General features: G+C 41.3%; 1 pseudogene; it reads right to left on the minus strand.

Annotated features, from left to right (window-relative positions):
* Positions 1–16,134: 16,134 nt before the first annotated feature.
* LOC122473491 lies at positions 16,135–16,938 on the minus strand (annotated as a pseudogene).
* Between the last annotated feature and the right edge of the window lie 4,149 nt (positions 16,939–21,087).

Consider the following 21,087-nt stretch of genomic DNA (forward strand, 5'->3'; position numbering starts at 1 on the left):
TTATTTCAGGGCTCTGGGTATTGGCCAAATCTCTTGAGACTTGAGCCCTTAGTAGAAAATTCTTGAATTATAAATACATTTAGACATTCTCCCCCTATATCTCCTCCAGGCACATAAGGGACTAGATGGGTAAAGGTGGTTCCTATCTGGGACTTAGCTAGAAACCTACAGGCTGTTCCACGCAAAGTGTCTGCTCTTCATCCCTGACCAACTCTTTCTGGATCCTTTGTGTTTTTCTTGTCCTGAAACATCTGTTCTGCTCTAACCAAGCATTCTTCTGGCCCAGAGCCTTTCTCACTGTCTCTCATTCTGGACCATCTCTACTTTGAACAGTGTACTTCACCAAAGCCTTTGCTTAAAGTCCCCTCTTCAGAGAAGCCTACTATCACCATTTGGCCTCAAACTCACTAGTCTCTTCCACTTACCACTCTCTTTATACCACTCACTATTAACTGCCATTATATAATAGAATGGTTTTGATTTGTTTGGTTGGTGCTATGGATTGAATTGCATCTCCCCTAAAATGTGTATGTTGAAGACCTACCCCCCAGGGTGCTATATGTCAATGAAGCTATATGCCAGGAAGGTTTAAACAAGGTCGTAGGGAGAAGCCCTGATCCAATACGATTAATGTCCTTATAAGAAGATACCCCAGAAAGTCAGCTCTTTGTCATATAAGGACACAGTGAAAAAGTGGCCATGTGCAAGCCAGAAGGAGAGCCCTTTCTAGAAACCCAATCAGCCAGCACCTTGAGCTTGGACTTTCCAGTCTCCGAAACTGTGAGAAAAAAAAATGTGTATTGTTTCAGCCACCTTGTCTACGGTATTTTGTTATGGCAGTCCCAGCTGACTAAGATAGTTGTTACCTTCTGCCTCTCCCACTAAAACAATCTCTTTCAAGCAGGTAATGTCTTTTGTTCTTTCTTTATCCCCAGTGTAGACATCTAGAACAAAGCCACGTCCAAGGCAGGAACTCATTAAATGTTGATGAGTGAATCCACTCTCTCAGATCTGATCTGCTTAACTAAATAATTATATGGATTACCCACCACCGTGTGGAAGGATCTATGCTCCGTGTTAGTAAAAGTGAAGAATATGTGATCCCCGGCTCTAGAAAAGCCTGCAATCTGTTTGCTCTGGGTTAGCTTGTTCTCTTAGGCTGATAGCAGTTCACTTCCCCAAGCTCCAAATTCTGTTTCCTGCCAGGCTCCTGAGAGGAACTGTGGATAATAACAACCCTCATGTTAGCACAGATTCCAAGGTGTTTTCCATGAGAGTCATCTCCGGACAAACAGAGCAGGTTTTCAAAGTCAATTTAGCTTCTCATTTGAGGTGAATCATCTGTGTTTTGTCTTATAAATCATGTCCAGCAATCCTTTTCTCAACCTCAGCTCTTGAAGGGTGGAAGAAAATGGTGTTTCTAACCAAACCAGTTTCAGGATGGGAGTCTATTATGAAGCCACTTGCAGGAAAGGGTTTGGAGGAAAACCCATGATTCCCTTGTCAGGAGCCTCTCAATCTTATATCCTTGGTTAAATTCTGACTCTGAAAAGTTCTCAAAGTACACACACACACACACAGAGACACGAATTACTATATTCAGACTGAAACCAGCTGATACCGTGGCACATTGTGCAGAGATTGATCTTTATTGTGACCTGACTCCACGGACATGGGTAGGAGAGCCAAAACTAGCTTTTTCTGTGGGAAAAGGTAATGATATTATGGATCCACGAGTGCATAAAAGAACAAAAAAGAAAAGAAAAGAAGAAGATAAGCAGTAAGAAAAGCTTTCAGAGTCTCACAGCTCAGTCCGCTGTTAGGAGGTAAAGGGTTTTATTTCTGTCTCAAGCGTAGGCTTAGGCAAACCCAAGTCGTGCCCTTTGTGGTGGGCTTCTGAGCAGGGTAAGTGGAAAAAGGGAAATTCCTGGCAAGCCCTGGCTTGGAGATGGTACAAAAAAACCTCAGTGAGTATAGTGTATTTCCTTCTTTTCCTGAATCCATACTAACTTGCCCAGTAAAACTTTCTTTAGTCCTTTACTGATTCCAAAACTTATTTTAATTCTTGCCTTTCACTTCTTATTTCCTTTCCCACAGATGGTACTGGGTAAAATATAAGCCTGTAAAAAGTGAAGCTTAAAAGACTTTCTTTTCTTTTTTTGGCTTTAGAATGTTTCACATGACTACATGATAGTCCCACCTCATCCACCCACACTTACATTTTTCCTCTTCCTAGCATTAATAGGTCTAAACATTCAGTTAGGCAGGAAATTTAGAATAAGGATCTTCGTCTATCATTATCTTGCCTCTTGAAGGAGTTTTTAAAAATATTGAAGAGTAAATGGAGTAAACACATTCATTCCACCCTGCCCCTCCCACTGACTGCAGCTATAAAGCCTGGATAGAATACATGGGTCATCTGAGGACTGTGAAAGTAAATACTAGTAGGCAGATTGGAAAAGACAAGCAAATTGGTGAGTTTATCACTTTTACCCCTCTGATATCCCCTGAAATGAACTCAGGGCTGCTGAAAATCCAGAGTGGGCACCCAGGCACAGACAAAGCTCCAGGAGACATCCCCTATTTCTGGGTCAAAGAGTCCAAAGGGGAATTCCTAGTACTCAGAGGTACTGGAGGAAACCATTATTTTCATTTGTTTTCTTTTCTCCATTTTTCTTTTCTTTTTTTTTAATTCACTTGTCCTGCTAGAAGTCCTGCAGTAGCGGCCGTAACAGGAGCATATGGGAACCAAAACTCTGAGAAAGAAGCACATTCCTCTCCAGTTGGAGGAGCTGTGATCCCGAGGGGGTGAGGCAAACTACTGTGGTTTTGTCTGTCTCTGTGTTCGCTCATCAGTTGGCCTCAGATGTGGGTCAGTTGCAGGAAGTGAACAACAGAGTAGAGTTACCAAAACCCCAGCTTTCTGGCCACAAGACCAAACGGGGAGCCCCAGAATACCCGAAGGTACCAAGGAGATCACAAGGAGAAGAGAGTTTGGGATTGCAACTCCTTCAAGTTGTTTATGAACTCTTGAGCTTATTCCTGGGTTGCACATGTACGGATCTGACCCTAAACTGCATGAACATGGAGAACTGAGCAACAGGCTTGACCACTGCCCAGACCCTGGACTGGATACTGGGTAGCACATACATGAGACAGATCTGAATAGTACTGCAAAGGCTTTATAAACTGGACTGACACTGGAATCATAAAACACATACGACGGGTTGGAATTTGCCACTTAAACCCAACCGTGTCAGTTGTCTGCTAAAACAAAAATATCGACATTCTTTGTAAGATTTATCCAGAACCTCATAATGTAGTATTCACAATGTTTAGAATACAATCCAAAAGTATGAAGCGTAGAAAGTACCAAGAGGATCATGACTCATTCAGGAAGAGACAATCAAGAGATGCCAACTCCAAGGCGACATAGATGTTGGAATTATCAAAGACTCACTAGTGGAGCTCTTATGAAAATGCTCTACCAAGTAAGGAAGCAAACTCTTATATAAGTGGAATGATAGAACTCCTCTGCCAAGAAATAGAATATATAAAGAAGAACCATTTGAAAATGCTAGAACTGAAAAAATATAACTGCTTACAAATGAAAACTTACTGGATAGACCAAATAGCAAAAGAAGTTAACAAAGAAAAGAAAGTGAACTTGAAGATAGATCCAAGTATCTAGTTTGAACAACAACAACAAAAAGATTGAAAAAATGATTTTTTTTTTTCACTGAAGAAGTGAAGAGATTCAGGGGCCTATAGAACAATACCAGAGAACCTAACATCTGAATCATCAGAGTCTCAGAAAGAGATGGAAAAGGGTGTTGTGCAGAAAAATACTAGAAGAAATAATAGCTGAAAACTTCCCAAGTTTAGCAAGAAAAATAAGCTTACAGACTCAAGAGTCTCAGCATAACACCCAAAAGATAACCCTCAAGAAATCCACTCCCAGACACACGATGATCAAACTGCTAAAAGCTAAGCACAAAGAAAAAAAACTATCGAAGGAAATCCTAGAAAAATGATATACATGACTTACAGTGAAATAATGATTTCAATGATTCTTCGTGGGGAAAAATGTGGAACATGTTTAAAGTGCCGAAAGAAAAGAACTGTCAAACCAGAACATTCCATAACTACTGAAAATATCCTTCAGTAATTATCAAGGGGGGGGAGGAGGACATTTTCAGATGAAGAGAAACGAAGAGAATTCCCTGATGGCAGGCTCACTCTAAGGTAACTGCTACAGAAAGTTCTTCAGACAGAGTGGAATGATACTTGAAGGAAAATTTAAAACATCAGGAATGAAAGAAGAGCAACAGAGATGGTAAATATCTTCTTTTACTGAATATTTTAAACTACATTTGGTGGTTGAAAGCAAAAATTATAATACTGTCTGATGGAGTTTTGATGTATATAAGGGTAATGTATGAGACAGCAACACAAAGCAGGAATGAAAAAGAAATCTATGTGATGGAAAATGTTTTATATTCCACATCGAGTAGTAAACTATCAATTCTAAGTACATTTTGAAAAGTTCAGCACATGTATTGAAATTTATGAGGTACAGTAAAAACAGTGCTTACAGGAAAATTTATAGCAGTAAATATTTATATTAGAAAAACAGAAATGTTTCAAATGAATCATGTAAATGCCCAATTCATGAAACTAGAGAAAAGAAAAGCAAAATAAACCCAAGGCAATCAGAAGGAAGAAAATAAAGATGCAATGACATATCAATAAAATCGAACACAGAGAAAAATAGAAAAGTCAATGAAAACCAAGGTTGTTTCTTTAAAAAGACTATATATTTTTTACACACACACACACACACACACACCCCTCTAGCAAGACTAAAAAAAAGACACACTTTAACATTATCAAGTATGGAAAGGTATAACACCAGACTGAAGACATTAAAAGGATAATAAGGGAATACTACAAATATAAATTTATCAACTTATAAAGATGGATTAATTCATGGATCAACAACAAAAAACCTTAATACTCAAGCAAGAAAAACTAGGTAACCTGAATACTACTATAACTATTAAAGAATTTAATTCCTAACTAAAATCCTTCCAAAAAGGAAATTGCCAGGTGCAGAAAGTTTCACTGGTGAATTCTATGAAACATTTAAAGAAATAACACCAATCACACAAAATTTCTTCCAGAAAACAGAAAAGGAAATAATACTGCCTGATTGATTTTATGAGATCAGCATTACTCTCATTGAAAAAGGGGTACCTGGGGGGCGTCTGGGTGGCGTAGTCAGTTAAGCGTCCGACTTCAGCCAGGTCACGATCTCGCGGTCCGGGAGTTCGAGCCCCGCGTCGGGCTGTGGGCTGATGGCTCAGAGCTTGGAGCCTGTTTCCGATTCTGTGTCTCCCTCTCTCTCTGCCCCTCCCCCGTTCATGCTCTGTCTCTCTCTGTCCCAAAAATAAATAAACGTTGAAAAAAAAAATTTTTTTTAAATAAAAAAAAATAAAAAAAAATAAAGAAAAAGGGGTACCTGCGTGGCTCAGTCAGTTAAGCATCCAACTTTGGCTCAGGTCATGATCTCACAGTTCGTGGGTTTGAGCCCCACATTGGGCTCTGTGCTGACAGCTCAGAGCCTGAAGCCTGTTTCAGATTCTGTGTTTCCCTCTTTGTCCCATCCCTGCTCACACTCTGTCTCTGTCTCTGTTTCTGTCTCTCTCTCTCTCAAAAATGAATAAACTGGGGCGCCTGGGTGGCGCAGTCGGTTAAGCGTCCGACTTCAGCCAGGTCACGATCTCGCGGTCCGGGAGTTCGAGCCCCGCGTCAGGCTCTGGGCTGATGGCTCAGAGCCTGGAGCCTGTTTCTGATTCTGTGTCTCCCTCTCTCTCTGCCCCTCCCCCGTTCATGCTCTGTCTCTCTCTGTCCCAAAAATAAATAAACGTTGAAAAAAAAAAATGAAAAAAAAAATGAATAAACTTAAAAAATTAAAAAAAAAAAAAGAAAAAGAGAGTTCAAGAAAAGAATACTGGAGACCAATATTCCTCATGAAAATAGATATAAAAATCCTCAACAAAATCAAATTCAACAATATATAAAAACAGTAATATACCATGCTAAGTGGAATTTATCCTGCAAATGCAAGACTGGTTCAATGTTGAATATCAGTCAATAAGATACACCATTTTAACAGTCTAAAGAGTACACACACACACACACACAAACGCACAGACATGACACCCAAAATATGATCTATAGAGGAAGAAATCAATACATTGGACTTTATGAAAATTAAAAACTTTTGCTCTGCAAAAGATATTAAAAGCACAAAAAGACAAGCCACAATTCAGTAGAAAATATTTGCAAATCATATTTCCAACAAAGAACTTTTATCCAAAATACATAAAGAACCCTCAAATATCAACAATAAGAAAACAATCCGACTTTAAAATGGACAAAAGACCTGAATAGATACTTTACTAGAGAGGATATATGGGTGGCAGATAAGCCCATGAAAAGATGTTTAATATCATTAACAATTAAAGAAATGCACATTAAAACCACAGTAACACATCTATTAGAATGGCTAAAATAAATACTAAGTGCTGGCATGGATACAGAACAATTGAAACTCTCAGACTTTGCTGGTGGGAATGCAAAATGATGCAAGCAATCTGGAAAAAAGGTTGGAAGTTCCTAAACATATTTACACCCACCATATCCAGCAAACCTACTCCTAAGGATTTACCATAGAAATAAATATGCTTCCCAAAAAACCCAAAAGCAAATCCCTTTGTACATAATTGTTTTACAGTGAATCTAGTCATAATCACCCAAAATTGGAGACAACCCAAATGTCCTTCAACTTATAACTAGATAATTGTAGTATATCTAAATAATGCAACCCTACTCAACAATATAATGCAACCTACTCTCGAATCATGCAACAGCTTGGAAGAATCTCAAAGGCATTAAGCTGAGTGAAAGGAGCCAGTCGCAAAAGGTTACGTACTAAATAGTCCCACTGACATGAAATTCTCTGAAGGACGAAATCACCGGGATGGACAACAGATAAATGATTACTGATCTTTTAGGGATTAGGGCATGGGGGAGACATTGAATGCAAAAAGATAACACGAGGGAGTTTTGGGGGTAATAGAACTGTTCTGTATCTTGATCCTGGTGGTGGCTGCTTGAATTTACAGGTGTGTTAAAATTTATGGAATTATACATATAGAAAAGGTACTTTTTTACAGTATGTTAATTTAAAAAATAAAACTAGAAGAAACACAGAAGATTGCACAGGCATGAAATCATCATTTTACTCTATTTTCCTTTTCCATTTATCTTGGATAAGAAACAGTTTAGGCAATGTACTTTCAGATTTAATACTCTACATGTTTGTTCATTCCCAGCTTCCATCAAAGTATCCATGCAACTTGAGTCACTAAGTACAGATCTGGAGCAAGATAGCTGGGGGAAAGGACAGGCTATCAGAAAGTTAATGACTTGGCCCGATGCCATCTTTTAAAGGAACAAGGAGGACATTCAAACCTTAATGGAAGTATTCAGTCCATGGGACAGGGAGACATGCTTTAGTTTTAATCAGCTTTTCCTGCAATATGTTCCAAGAGATTTCTGGGTCTGCAAACGACCAACTTCAAGTTCTTAAGCTCACAAGAAAGAGAAACGATTACCTTTCTGTGTTCCTCAAAGCAAAACTCCATATCCAACAGAATTGTGCCACCAGACTCAAAGAAAGACTGTAAGTTTGACGTGCATTTTTGGTAGCCTAATGGTCCCTGAGATCTTATCTGCCTTATGTATAGCTGTTCCCAGTGTCCAGCACATAATAGATGTGCATTTAGTGTTTATTGGACTTAGTTGAATATCAGATGGTAGCTTTTACTTGCTAAGATTATTCTAGGATCCCTAGTTCCAGACTAGATTAGCAGTCATAGTAAAAATAAGAGGAAATTACCTGGTAGAAAAAGGAGGGCTGGTGAAATGTTTTTCATGGTGAGGACATCATGTTCCAGGTCAGAAAAGGGAGGAAGCATCTGATCTAAGTCAGGGGAACTGGCCTTCACTCCATCCTGGGGTCTGGCTCTCCAGTACCTACAGTGTAGACAGCCACGGGGCTAGCAGGTGGAGACAGAGTCTTACCTGTGCCATGGGGAGCAGAAGGCGGTATCTTGTGAACAACATCAAAAGTGACCTGGGAACTTGTTTTACCTTGGCTCGATTGTTTTGTTTTGTTTTGTTTTTGGCTTGATTGGTTTTCAAGTTACTTCAAGAAAGGCAGGGCGCCTTTGGAGGAGTGCATCGCATTACCTCAGAGAACAGTCAGCTCGCGAATGGAGGCAACACCAGCCTAGACCAGCACCGTCTCAGCCTATCTGCTGGGCTCAGCTGTTTGCTCCACTTCCCTCTCTACGCACAGCGACCTCTGCTTATGTATTTGCTCCTGTTCCCACTACTATCAAACAGATCTTTCAGAATTTTCTAGTTCCCATGGGTCACAGAATTTTATGGGGCTATAGTAGTACATCACAGCCAAGCCAGTGGATGGACCGCCCTTGGGTCAGAAACGCCCGTACTTGGGGACACGATGTCCAAATGTGGCACAAAAAGTCCAGGACTGGGAGTGAAGCCGTTTCCTTCACAAAGTGTGTGTGAGTGGTAGGAGTTGACATTTCAAGGACAAAAGTTTCTTCTGGAGTTTGGGGCTGGGGTTGATAGCGCTTTGGTGCCATGCTTCTTATTCATTTACACTACACAGCGGGTACAGGGGTGGGCAAGGGAAGTGGCTCTCTTACGGCGGAAGGACAAACTCACGAAGAAAGATGGCAGCACAGAGCTCTTGTTGACCCTCAGGTCCCACGCAGAGATACACTGTTGCTCTCCTGGCATTTGGGGTGTGGGATGCTGCAGAAGTCCTTTGGGGAGACAGTGCACATGGTGACTCAGAACATGATAGAGGTTATCTTGGGCTCTGGTCCCAGTATGGCCACTTGCTCTGCGATTTTGAAGAAATAATCTTGCACTCTGAACTTCAGTTCTCTTAGTTATAAAATAGAAATAATTATCTCTTAGCTTGTCGAACACAAAATCGTGAACATCTTGTTCTGCTACCTAAAATTCTACTACCTAAAATGATCTTCCGATGCTCAGAATCACATCCCAAGCCCTTACTAGCTGACAACGTCCTGAGCAATGTCTGTACCCTCCTTCTTTCTAGGCGTTCTCCCCTGTCTTTCTCTTCGGCAGTCATACCAGCATCCTGGCTATTCCTTGTATGCTCCTGTTGGGCTAGTACCTCGGCCCCTTGCCATAGCCGTAACTTTGTTCTAAAAAACGTTTCATCCAGATAGCTTCAAGATGTACTCCATGATCAACTTCTAGTCTGTGCCCAGACAGTGCTGTTTGAGTAAAGGTTCCCCTGACTACTCCATTTAAAATTATAAATGCTCACTCTTTCCCCTGCATTCTGGATTCCACTTGCCCTGCTCTACTTTTCCTCTGTAACACGGGCCATAATTAATTATTGATCTGGCTTATTTTCTCTCTCCCACAGTAGAATAGAAACCCCGGAGAACGCAAATTTGGTCTGTTTTCTTCACTGATCTGTCTTCAGCACCCAGAACAGAGTAAGCAGTGTAGGTGTTCAACCAACAATTTTGAATGGATGAATGTGTGTATGTCAGCTGCCTTCTAGCTTCATTTCTTTCCATTGCAAACTAGACTTCTGATAATTATTTGAATCGCCCCCTTCATTCATTCATTTATTCATTTGTTGCTTCAATAGTTATGTATGTGTCCATTCTGTACCAGACATTAGAGATAGAACAATGAGCACAACTAAGTAACTGCCTCCTTACTTGCCAGGAAGGCAGGCAATAAACACATAAATAAAAATGTGCTATGTTAGATGCTGTAGGATACCAGAATATGCCACCCCGAAATATGACTTTAGATGACCAGAAGGTGCTCCAAAATATGTCTCTTTGGCGTAATGATTATTTTGAGCTGATGGCTTCAAAAAACAGCAGATACAGAAGCTCTGAAAACAGAATAGAAATTACCCTTTTGTGAGGGAAATTTGCATTGATAAACTACACCTCCATTTGTAAGGGTGTCTCCATCTCTAGGAAGAGAAGGATGAAATCATTGGATTCCAAATCAGAAGAGACTCTCAGCCCGGGAGCCAGCACCTATGTAATCGGTGTCACAAAACCTACCCTTGTTTACCATACTTTTTCTGGTCACTTTCCCATAAATTGCCTCCCCACACCTTTCTTCCTTTGGTTTAGTCCAGGATGGTGTCTAAGCCCAAATTCGAAACCATCTCTTTGAGTTTCTCTTCCTTGAGTTTCTTCTGTATATGTGAGATATACATGTTAATAAACTTCTATTTGTTTTTCTCTTGCTAATCTGTCTTTTGTAACAGAACCTAGAAGGATAGAAGTCAGATTTTTTTTCTCCCTTATGGTGCCATAATGGGCTAATGAAAATATCAAGCAGGGTGAGGTAGGGTGGCCAGGGGGACATTCTTGTAGAAGTGACATTTGAGGAAGAGTGTGAGTGAAGTGGGATGGTGAGCCATGTGGCTCTGGGGAACAGGCAAGAGAATAGTGAAGGCAGAGGCCCAGCAGCAGGGGCACGACTGGCATGTTGTAGCATTCACCCAGCCCAACATCAGGAGGAGCTTTCTGCCGTCACCACACCCATGCCTGATCAGCCGAATTCTGCTGGAGGAACTCCCTCCGATGGGCCGACTGTGGCACTGCGGATCTCGCCTCACCTCTCAGATGGGTTCTCAGCACTGCCAGGGCAGCTATTCCAAACATTCACACTTCACTGAGCCAGAAATAATATGAACAACAATAGCAACAACTAACCTTTATTCACACATTCTATGGCTGGTGACATGCTGAGTTATTTTTCCTTGTTTTTCCTCCATACATTCATTCCACTTAATCTTCACCTCGAACACAGAGGTTAGGTACTGTTCTTTTATAGATGAAGCTTAGAGAAGCTTAGAGGGATTAAGCAACTTGACCAAGGACCCTGCTAGTAACTGGTGAGCTAAGAGTCAATCCATAGCCAAGACTGTACTGACCTAATCCAAGTTCCAGCCCTGTCCCTATCAGCAAACTACCTTATCTCAGCCCCTATTTCATTTGCTCAGACAACTGAGCGTGGAGGTGGCCAAGCATGAAAGTGCTCAGATTACTGGCATAATTACCAGCCAAATTTCAGCAACTCGAAGAGACTATTGATTGTAAAAAGCACCATTAATTCATATAACCCTAAGAGAAAACATTGCAAATAAATCGTGAAACAATATCAAGACAATTGCTATATAAGAGATGTTCCAAGGTGAAAATAAACCTTTTTCAAGATTCAAAACTTGGTCATTTTTTTGTAAGTTTATTTATTTATTTTTAGAGAGACAGCATGAGTGGGGGAGGGGGCCGAGAGAGCCCAGAGCCTGATGCAGGGCTCAAACCAACAAAACCATGAGATCGTGACCTGAGCTGAAACCAAGAGTCAGACACTTAACCAACTGAGCCACCCAGGCACCCTAAAACTTGATTATTTTTAAGGGTGGTACATCTACACCCATCAAAACCTCTTTGTCAAAAGAGGAGATGTCACTCCCCAAGACTAAAACCTTCTTCCCATGTTGTTTATTCTCTCTTCCTTGACCTTTTTCCATTGAGTTTTCCTTTCTCTCCAGTGTGTTCAACTCTACCTCCCCCAGACTGAAAACATTTTCAGGTCTATTTCATCCTGACAATCCTCTGCTCGACCGATGCTGTGTTATCCTCTAGTTTGTATTCCGTTTTTTCTAATTCTCTTCGTATTTCCTTTTCCTTCCTGTCTTGTACTTATTTATGTTGAGATCTATAAAGGCTATGACAGAGACATCAGATATTTGGCTCCTAATTACAGAGCCTCATATTTGTTTGCAACACTTTGCTGTGGTCATATGTGGTTGTGGTTCTCTGCCCAGCAAACCTTCTACTGGGAAAACAACCTTCTTCCACATCATCAAATAGAAATACTGTTCAGTTTATAGGGTTCAAGAGGACTGATTACCCCAATCTCTTCCTCCAAAAGTGGACACATGATCCAGGGCTGGCCAGAATATTACATCAAGATCGGCACTGTCCTCAGGTCGCAACAAGGGTAGGGACATCATCGAAGCTAGGCCAGTCAGAATTCTACCCAACTTTTCTCTTGGAGCTCTCTGAAAGATGGTCTCTCGGCTAAGATTGTTCTTGCACTGCTGGTGGCCATTTTGTTTGCCGTGTGGAAGTAGCTTAAGAGATGGTGAAAGATATGGGTCCCTGATGTCGTTACTCGATCTCCTAGATCCAAAGATGCCTAAAATCAGACTACTCCTAGATTTTTCAGGTACATAAGCTAATACATTACCTTTTGTTCATGCCGTTTGATGTTTCTGTCACTTGCAATCAAGAGTGCTAAAGCAGCGTCCTGTTTTTTCTTTGTTTTCTTTTATTTATTTTTATTTTTTATGCAATGGTCACTCAAGTACAGCCACAAAAGGAAACACAGGAAAGGCACAAGAAAGCAAAGTTTATTATAATAGGTCTAGAGTATAGCAGGGTCACCTCTTGCCCCACAGGGTCACAGGGGAAGGGCCAAGTTTTTGGTCAGGTGGCAGAAGACAGGAGCAAAGGGAAAGCTGAGGCTAGAGCCGTTTTGGAGTTTCCATGGGGAAGGAAAGGCAGGGCAGAATAAACAGTCTAGGGTTGGCTAAAATGTTTGAATAACTTCAGCAGGCTGTAAACTGTATGGGTGGTCACTAGTTGCCTGACACCCGGCCCTGGGATGATGAAGACAAAAGACTATTGTCTCCTAGGGTGGAGGGCCCGATAAAGCAGATATGGCTCTGGATTGGTTAGTTTGTATATCAAAAGCATGCTCCTAGCTGAGTACTTTGCTATATTTAAGAATTGGCTAGGGCCGCCTGGGTGGCGCAGTCGGTTAAGTGTCCGACTTCAGCCAGGTCACGATCTCGCGGTCCGTGGGTTCGAGCCCCGTGTCGGGCTCTGGGCTGATGGCTCAGAGCCTGGAGCCTGTTTCCGATTCTGTGTCTCCCTCTCTCTCTGCCCCTCCCCCGTTCATGCTCTGTCTCTCTCTGTCCCAAAAATAAATAAACGTTGGAAAAAAAAAAAAAAAAAGAATTGGCTAGCCTCAGAAGGAACAGGCTATCCCCAGCCAGAAAGGTGTTTGTTTTTGTTTTTGTTTTTAAGATGTCAAAACATCATAATATACAGAAAATTAAAAAGTATATATACAATACCTAAAGCTTGACAGTTTTCAAAGAGCTTTGATATGCATTATTTTACTCGATCCTATGTACTGGTTACACCACCTGGAACACAAATTTATTCAAGTATTATTTGCTGAATGAATGAGACCTGAGACAGTAGCCTAGATTGGAGGATGGAGAAGAAATCATAGATTACAGTTGACTCTTGAACAGCATGGGGGCTTGGGGCACTGACACCCCTGCCCAGTTGAAAAACCATGTATAACTTTTGACTCCCCCCAAATGTAACTACTAATAGCCTGCTATTATTGACCAGAATCCCTACCAAAATAAACATGTAATGAACACATATTTTGTGGGTGACATGTATTATATACTGCATTTACAAGAAAGTAAGCTAAAAACAAGATAATCATTAGGAAGAGAAAATAGATTTACGATACCGTACAGCATTTATTTTTAAAAAATCTGTGTGTAAGTTCACCACACAGTTCAAACCAGCACGGTTCAAGGGTCAGTTGTATTTTGTCTTGTTAGAGTGGAAAATATGAGTAGTTAGACTTCGAGAAACTAGGAGATACACATCTGGAATTCAGGAGAGAGAAAACCTAGGGCGATGTCAGTACACTTTGGGAATTTAGTTTATTCAGAATGACTTAAAAATCAAAGTAATGTGGAGCTGTTTCATGACTCCCATTGCTATAAACCTGACTTTATTAGAGAAAAATCCTCAAAAATCCATTTAGATTGAAATTCTTCCTCAGTCTGGCAAAGGCAAGACGAATTAAAATGTACTAGGTTGTAAGGATGATAATAAATACATACATAGCACCTTCTGTGTGCCAGGCACCCTTCTAAGCCCTCTGCCTCCATTAATTCATTAAGCCTCATAATAACTCTATGAGGTAAGTGTTATAATCATCTCTATTTACAGATAAGAGACATAAAGAACCGAGCAAAAGCTGCTTGCAGCTAGATGAAAGAGGACTGGCTACCTTAGCATAACTTCCTATTATGGGACGTTCTTGTCCAAGCAGATAAAGTTGCAAACTATTTGTTTCAAGAACATCCTGAAAATTTATTTATCTGAAGAATAGACTGTTCAACTGTGAAAACCAGAATGCTTATCAAAGTGTTGTTTACTCATCGAGAGTTACTTCAAAACCCAAGGCTTGCTGAGTTCACCAAACTTAGACTATTATATCACAAACTTATTAAATCTCACCTTAAAGCAGACTGCCTAAACCTTATCAATATTCATCCTTGAAGTCCTTCTTCTGAGACACACTAAAATTTTATCAAGATGGAACTCTCCCTTACTGCAATAAGCAATGAACTTGGCTTTACTTGACTAACAGGTTATTTTGGTGGGCTTTTCAGGGAGTTGGTAGTTAACAGAATCGAGGGACTAATGTCTCCTGTCCAGTGTTTGCTAACATGTCCATTGATTTTGTGTGGAGAAGGAAATAAATCCAGGATTTACCATCCAAATGGACACCCACCTCACTTGGGTAAAGTAGGTTAAGTTTTAAGTAAAACTAAGCAGAATTCTTTGTGTCTGTTACAGAGCCCAGCATAGCATTAAACTGAATTAAATATGAACATAGACTAAAAGACATAAGCATATACTTAAATGAGTACAGCCAAAAACATCATCCCAACTGGCCAGGTGACAATGAATGTTAGGGTGGAGGAAGGTCCCAGGAAGTGTCAGGCACAGAGATTAAAAATACTACCTTTGGGGAGGGGGGAGAGCGCCTGGGTTTTTCAGTTGGTTAAGCGTCTGACTTTCAATTTCATCTCTTTATCATGATCAGGTCCCGCGTCAAGCTCTGCTTGGGATTCTTTCTCTCCCTCTCTCTCTGCCCCTACCCCACTCATGCTCCCTCTGTCTCTATCAAAATAAATAAACATTTTTTAAAAAGTATTACCTTTGAACTCAAAGATGGGCTTAAGTTTCTGGCTCCACTATTTGCCAGAGATTTGACAATTAATTTCCCTGAATCTCAGTAGCTCACCTGTAAAATAGGAACAATGTTAGTACCTACATCACTGAGTTAATATGAGGACTGAAAGGGACTGTGTATGCCAAGAGTTTATCACAGTGTAATTGGTGGTATTTATTGTTATTATTATAATTCACTGCAGGATTTTAGGGCTTGGGGAGAGGGAAGATAAGATTAGTGATACCCTTGAAGGGGAATGGAGAATTCAAAGAGAAGTAACAAAATGTCTTACAAGCTTGGGATTCAGGATAGATTTTTCCAAGGTCATCTGGTATTTTTCTGGGAAGACTGGTGACCAAGGCCAGAAGGGTAGTTTCCCAGCTAAACTCTCTCTCCATGTACTATAGCACTGTTTACCTCTCCATAGGGCTGCCTATGCAGAGTTTAGGACTGTAGCAGAAGTTTGACCTTAAAAGTTTAAGAATCTAGAACCCTGAGAGAGAGATGAAATCTGTCAGTGAGAAACACCTAAGTGTTTTCGTGGGGATATGTAGGAGGTGAGTATTGTTTTTTAGATGTTATCACTGATGATGCGAAACAACATGAGCTCACTGAGTCCAAGGTTGTTCTTTTCCAAACTTGCTTACTCACCAACCAAGCCAGTCCTTCCCAGAAGTATGGAGAGGAGATGTTAAGTGATCCCAGTGCCTACTGCTTGCCACACCAGTTTGCTATCTGGCCTCCATCGATGAATAATCTTGGGGAGGGAGGTCATACTTCTCATTATTTGTAGAACTACAGAGCTAATGTTTATTTTGTATTTACCATGTATCCCCAGGGGCTGCTGCTTGGTGTGCATCATTGATTTATTTTCATTTTTATTTATTTATGTGTTTATTTGAGGCACAAGAACCAAGTTTTTTATTTGTTCATTTCTTGAATTTGCAGTATTCCTCGATGACATCCTTGCTTGGCCTGAGATTCTTTGCCATAGTCATCAACCACCACATGACTGCAACCAACCACTTTGCAGGGTTTTCCCTCTTTGTCATTTTGACGGAGGCACACTTGTTCCCCTAGTTTTTTGATGTCATTGACCTTAACTAGGTTGCTTTGGTGTTCAGCACAAAGGGCCTCTGCCAACTTGACAGACATATAGCCTCATCATAGTTGGATGCACGTTCACAAAGATGGGCTTGATGCTTGTCTAAGGCTTTGGCAGCTTTGCAAGTGCCACGTGGTAGGCCATCAATTCCACGTGCTTGGCCATCGTGGATGAGGGTGGTCTTCAGCACCTCTCGTAAAGCAGTGTTAATGCCCATGGCACCTCCAGCAGCAATGTCTTCCTCAGCCATGGCAGGTGGGTTAAGGCTGGAGCCGAATCTTGAGTGCCCCCAACCTTCCACCTGCGTGTGACTGGCAGGGGCCGGGACAGAGTGCGTCATCTCATTTAATCCTTCTCACAAAAGTTACCAGTTATTATTACCCCCATCGTTGAACTCCTACTTGACTTGTGGTTTCTTATGAAGTACTCCCAACTTGGTGAAAGAGCCCTGGGGTCAAGAAAACTCAACACTTGTAAGCAGACAGGAGAAACGTGGTGTGGTGTTTGCATGCTGGAACAGAGAAGAGTATAGAGAATCAACACTAATGGATTCAAAGCAGAAGTAACAGGGTAGAAGGATAGCAGGGTGAAGAAGAAAGGCTAAGGGCTTCTATTTTATCAGTGTGGCCTTAAGCAGTACCTACACATTCAGGGAAGGGTCTCTAAGCATAAAGATGGGAAGTCATGACTATGAGACTGGAAAGGGTGAACTATTGTCTGATTCTAATGTCCCACTTGGAAAGCTGAACAGTTTTCAGGCCCTAAATGAATTATTGGACCAAGATAAAGGTGTAAAATAGAATACTTTTATATTTATTATATTATTATATGTATATAATTATATAATTTATAATAATTTTTTAAAAATAATTAGGATTAGAATAAATCTTAAATTAGAATCACTAGAATATTCTAATTCTAAATCTAAATGAGAATATTTTTATGTTTATTATATTTATATAATTTATAGTTATATAAATTATATAACATTATTATATTTATTGTATTTATATAAAACTTCCAGTTTTATCTTGTATGACTTGCCTTTTAAGTTAAAACCATCTTAAGATGCAGTTCACATGAGTCTTAATAGTTTTAATTCCACCTCTCATCTCTTTATAAGAAATAGGAGAGTGATTCATTTCTGTGTTAGTTAACACCAAACCCTTTCTCAGCAATATTTAAAATGTAAATAAAAGTTCTTCAAGAGTAACCCAAAGGCAACAGCTGAGCTGTGCCAACGTTGTGAGGTAAACATAAATCCTTCCACAAATGTTCTAACTTGTTGAACTGTGGATTTCCAAGTTGCAAACGAAAAGGATCCATTAAGCAATCTTAAAAGAGAGGACACCGCCCTAGAAAAACTGAGATTTGCCAAATTCTTCATACCTCTTTCAGGAACTTACCTGACATTCCTGAGTGTCTTCTATGGTCAGTGATCTGTGCAAGCCTCCATAGGGATACAGAAATGGATGAACATGAATTTGGACAAAAATTACAATGCAAATTAGGGAATGAGTCAGTGGCAAATTATACAAAGTTTAAAGAAATTAGAGAAGGGAGAGAGTGTTAGATGGAAGGCCTTAGAATGTAGGTGGGATTTGAATTTGGTCTTTGATGGGTAAGTGGGTTGAGGTGATGGGGTGGGGGGCAGGGGTAGAAGTTTGGAGTAAGTAGAATGGCTAGCCTATTTTTTTTGCTTATTTATTTATTTTGAGGAGGGGTGGACAGAGAGAGAGAGAGAGAGAGAGAGAGAGAGAGAATCTCAAGCAGGCTGTGCAGTCAGTGCAGAGCCCAATGTGGGACTCGAACTCACGAACCGTAAGATCATGACCTATGGCGAAATCAAGAAATGGACACTTAACTGCCTGAGCCACCCAGGAGCCCAAACAGCATGTTTTGACTGAAGTGGAAATTATAGCTGTCTGGCCCCGATGATAGTGTGGCGCTATAAACTCACTGGTTTGCTTTCTAAAGTGAGCCATTAAAAATTAGGTAAAGTGATTTTCTTTACTGTCACTGAATAATGTGAAAAGTGTTGCCAGATATATCCCTCTGCCCTCTAGACACACTCTCCACCTTTCTTCTCCTCCAAAGACTGGTGTTAAGGATCTTCCTTACCTTTTGGTTTGGTCAGTGGGGTGACCTGTAAAAGATCCAAGGAAAAGAGGTGCATGTAGTGAAGGAATTTATTTCCCTTCTTGCAGGGTCATCCTGGACTATTTCAGCCCACACAAGAATTTCACAACACCTTTTGGCCTTTGGGTTCCAAAATCCTTCTCCTCTTCTGGTTGGGTGTAGGGGTGCAAACATCCTAGTACTACTGTGACCCTATTCCCTACACCCTGTCATGCCTTTGTAAAGAGTCCCTTTATTAAACCTTCCTCAAGTTATCCTAAAATGAGCATATTCTCTTCTCCGCGGAGACCTCCATCAGACCGGAGCTACAGATACACCGGGCCTCTCCTCACCTCAATCCCAGGAGGAGCACCAAGGGCCTCTCTTTATGCTACGGGGTCCCACACTCCAGGCCAAAGTTTATTGGAAGGATATATTGACACCTGAGCAAAATTAGACCAATCGGATACTCAGGGGGAGTTTACATTAAGAAATTCTTCATATGGACTAGAGGAGGTGAAGCCCTTTTTGCACAGTAAGTGGACTGAGAGGCAGAGAAAGTTGGTCTGTAGAGACATTTTACTTATTGAAGTTGTCTGAGTTTAATGGTTTTTCAGTCCTTGGTTCTAGTCCCACTTGACAGCCAAGTAAACTCTCGTCCCTAGGTCCTGTGAGGTAACTCTTGTTTTCTTATAGAAGTACCACATACACACATTCACGCATGCGCGCACAAGCACACGGTTTTGTTGGTTTAAGCACGTTCAAGTTATTTGCTGTTACTTCCAGCCAGAGACACTTAACTAATAGAAGACTTGCTACATATAATCCCAGTTACCACTTACAGAGTACTTCGTGTATGCCAGACTCCAGCATGACTTATCTTGTTTCATGTTCTCACCTTCTCTGAGAAGTTGTTTTCCCGTGACCCAGACTTTCACTTTCTTGGCTTAAAAGTTCTTTCCGATGACTCCCTCTCTGTGACCCTCATTTTTTTTCTGGGTGTCTCTCTGAAGGGGTGCCTCATTAAGTGGTTTCTGATGGCCAAATGCCGAAGGGAGAGCTTTCCCCATACCACCAACACGCACTTCTCAGACACAGGCTGGGTGTCCTACAATGGAACTCGATTCTGACACCATCCGGCCCCAGAGATAGCATCCGATCCCACAGGTAAAGGGCCCAGTCCTGCAGGATGATCCTCCATTTCAGACACCAGTTGCAAGCCCAGGTTGTTACCTGTACTTCTGACTGACCAGCTCTAAATTAGAGGTTCTCAGTGCCCCCCCCTTGGGTTGGATTCATTTGTCAGAGCAGCTCAAAGAGCTCGGGAAACCCGTTTACTCATTAGATTACCCATTTATTGCAAAGGATTTTACAGGATACAAATCAACAGCCAGATGAAGAGAGGCATAGGCAAGGAATGGGCAGAGCGCACAGAGCTTCCATGATCTTCCAAGTTCACCTCTTCCCTGAATCTCCTCGTGCTCACCCATCCTGAAACTCTCTGCACCCTGGCCTTTGGGTCTTTATGGAGGCTTCGTTACACTGGCATGGTTAATTAAATTTTTTGCCATTGCTAATTGAACTCAATTTTTAGCCCTTCTTGCCTCCTCAATGGGGCGGTGGCAGGGGGCAGGGGTGAGGTGCTGAAAGGGGCTGAAAATGTTCCAACCCTTAGGCATGGTTAGTTGCCTTGGTAACCAACCCCCATCCCTAGGTGCTTTCCAAAAGTTACCTTATTAACATAAATCGGGGGTGGTGGAAAGGGGCTTCTTGTGAATAACAAGACATCCATTTCACCTTTACTGTCTGAAGCGATTTCATGAATTAAGGACAAAAGACCAAACATTATGACAAAAGATGCTCCTACTGCTCTTATCGCTCAGTAAATTCCAAGGATTTGGGCTGCCGTGAGCCAGGAACCATGGATGAAGACCAAATATATGGTCTTCTCACATGATGAATTCTGTTCTTTTTCTTCATCACAGATGTCACTGCACACCGTGAAAATGACAACAGCTACATCCAACATTCCATCTGCGGATGCTACCAAACATTCTAGTCCTCAGGGTGCCCAAACATTCCTAAGTTTGATGAAAAGAGAGAACGTCTTGTCTCCCTCTGTGTCAACTTGGCCCTTTAGCAGTTCTCCATGGGGCCAGAGGCTTCTAAATTCTCCTGAGGAGATCCATGAGCTAATTGGTAGAGCTCTCAACCCAGCACCGCAGCACAGGTTATGTGGCATATTGATTCCCCTGGCCCCTGGAAGCCTGATGGGGACCAGCTGACTAGAGCTCCAGCACTAACCTTGAGCAGTCTTATTTCATCAATCCCAGTGTGGTCTACAGATGTTACCATTTTCTGTAAATACCATGTCAGGAAACTAGCCATGTGCACAAAACCCCTACCCTGGGCCAGTAACAGGAGATGCAAATCCTGTCTGGACCAGGTCAACAATAGGCATTGCGCCGTTACTCGATGCTTGCCTCTTCTGTTTTCTGGTTTCTCTTCTCTGTTAGAAAATGAAACTTGCGTGCAAATGAAGAAGCAGATTGTGGTGTGTGTATGAGTGTGTGGATGTGTATATGTATGTATCATTAGGGAACAAGAAAGGTGTCGTCTGTACTGCC

This window comes from Prionailurus bengalensis, chromosome B4, assembly GCF_016509475.1.
Source record: "Prionailurus bengalensis isolate Pbe53 chromosome B4, Fcat_Pben_1.1_paternal_pri, whole genome shotgun sequence".
In the NCBI taxonomy this organism is placed as follows: Eukaryota; Metazoa; Chordata; class Mammalia; order Carnivora; family Felidae; genus Prionailurus; species Prionailurus bengalensis.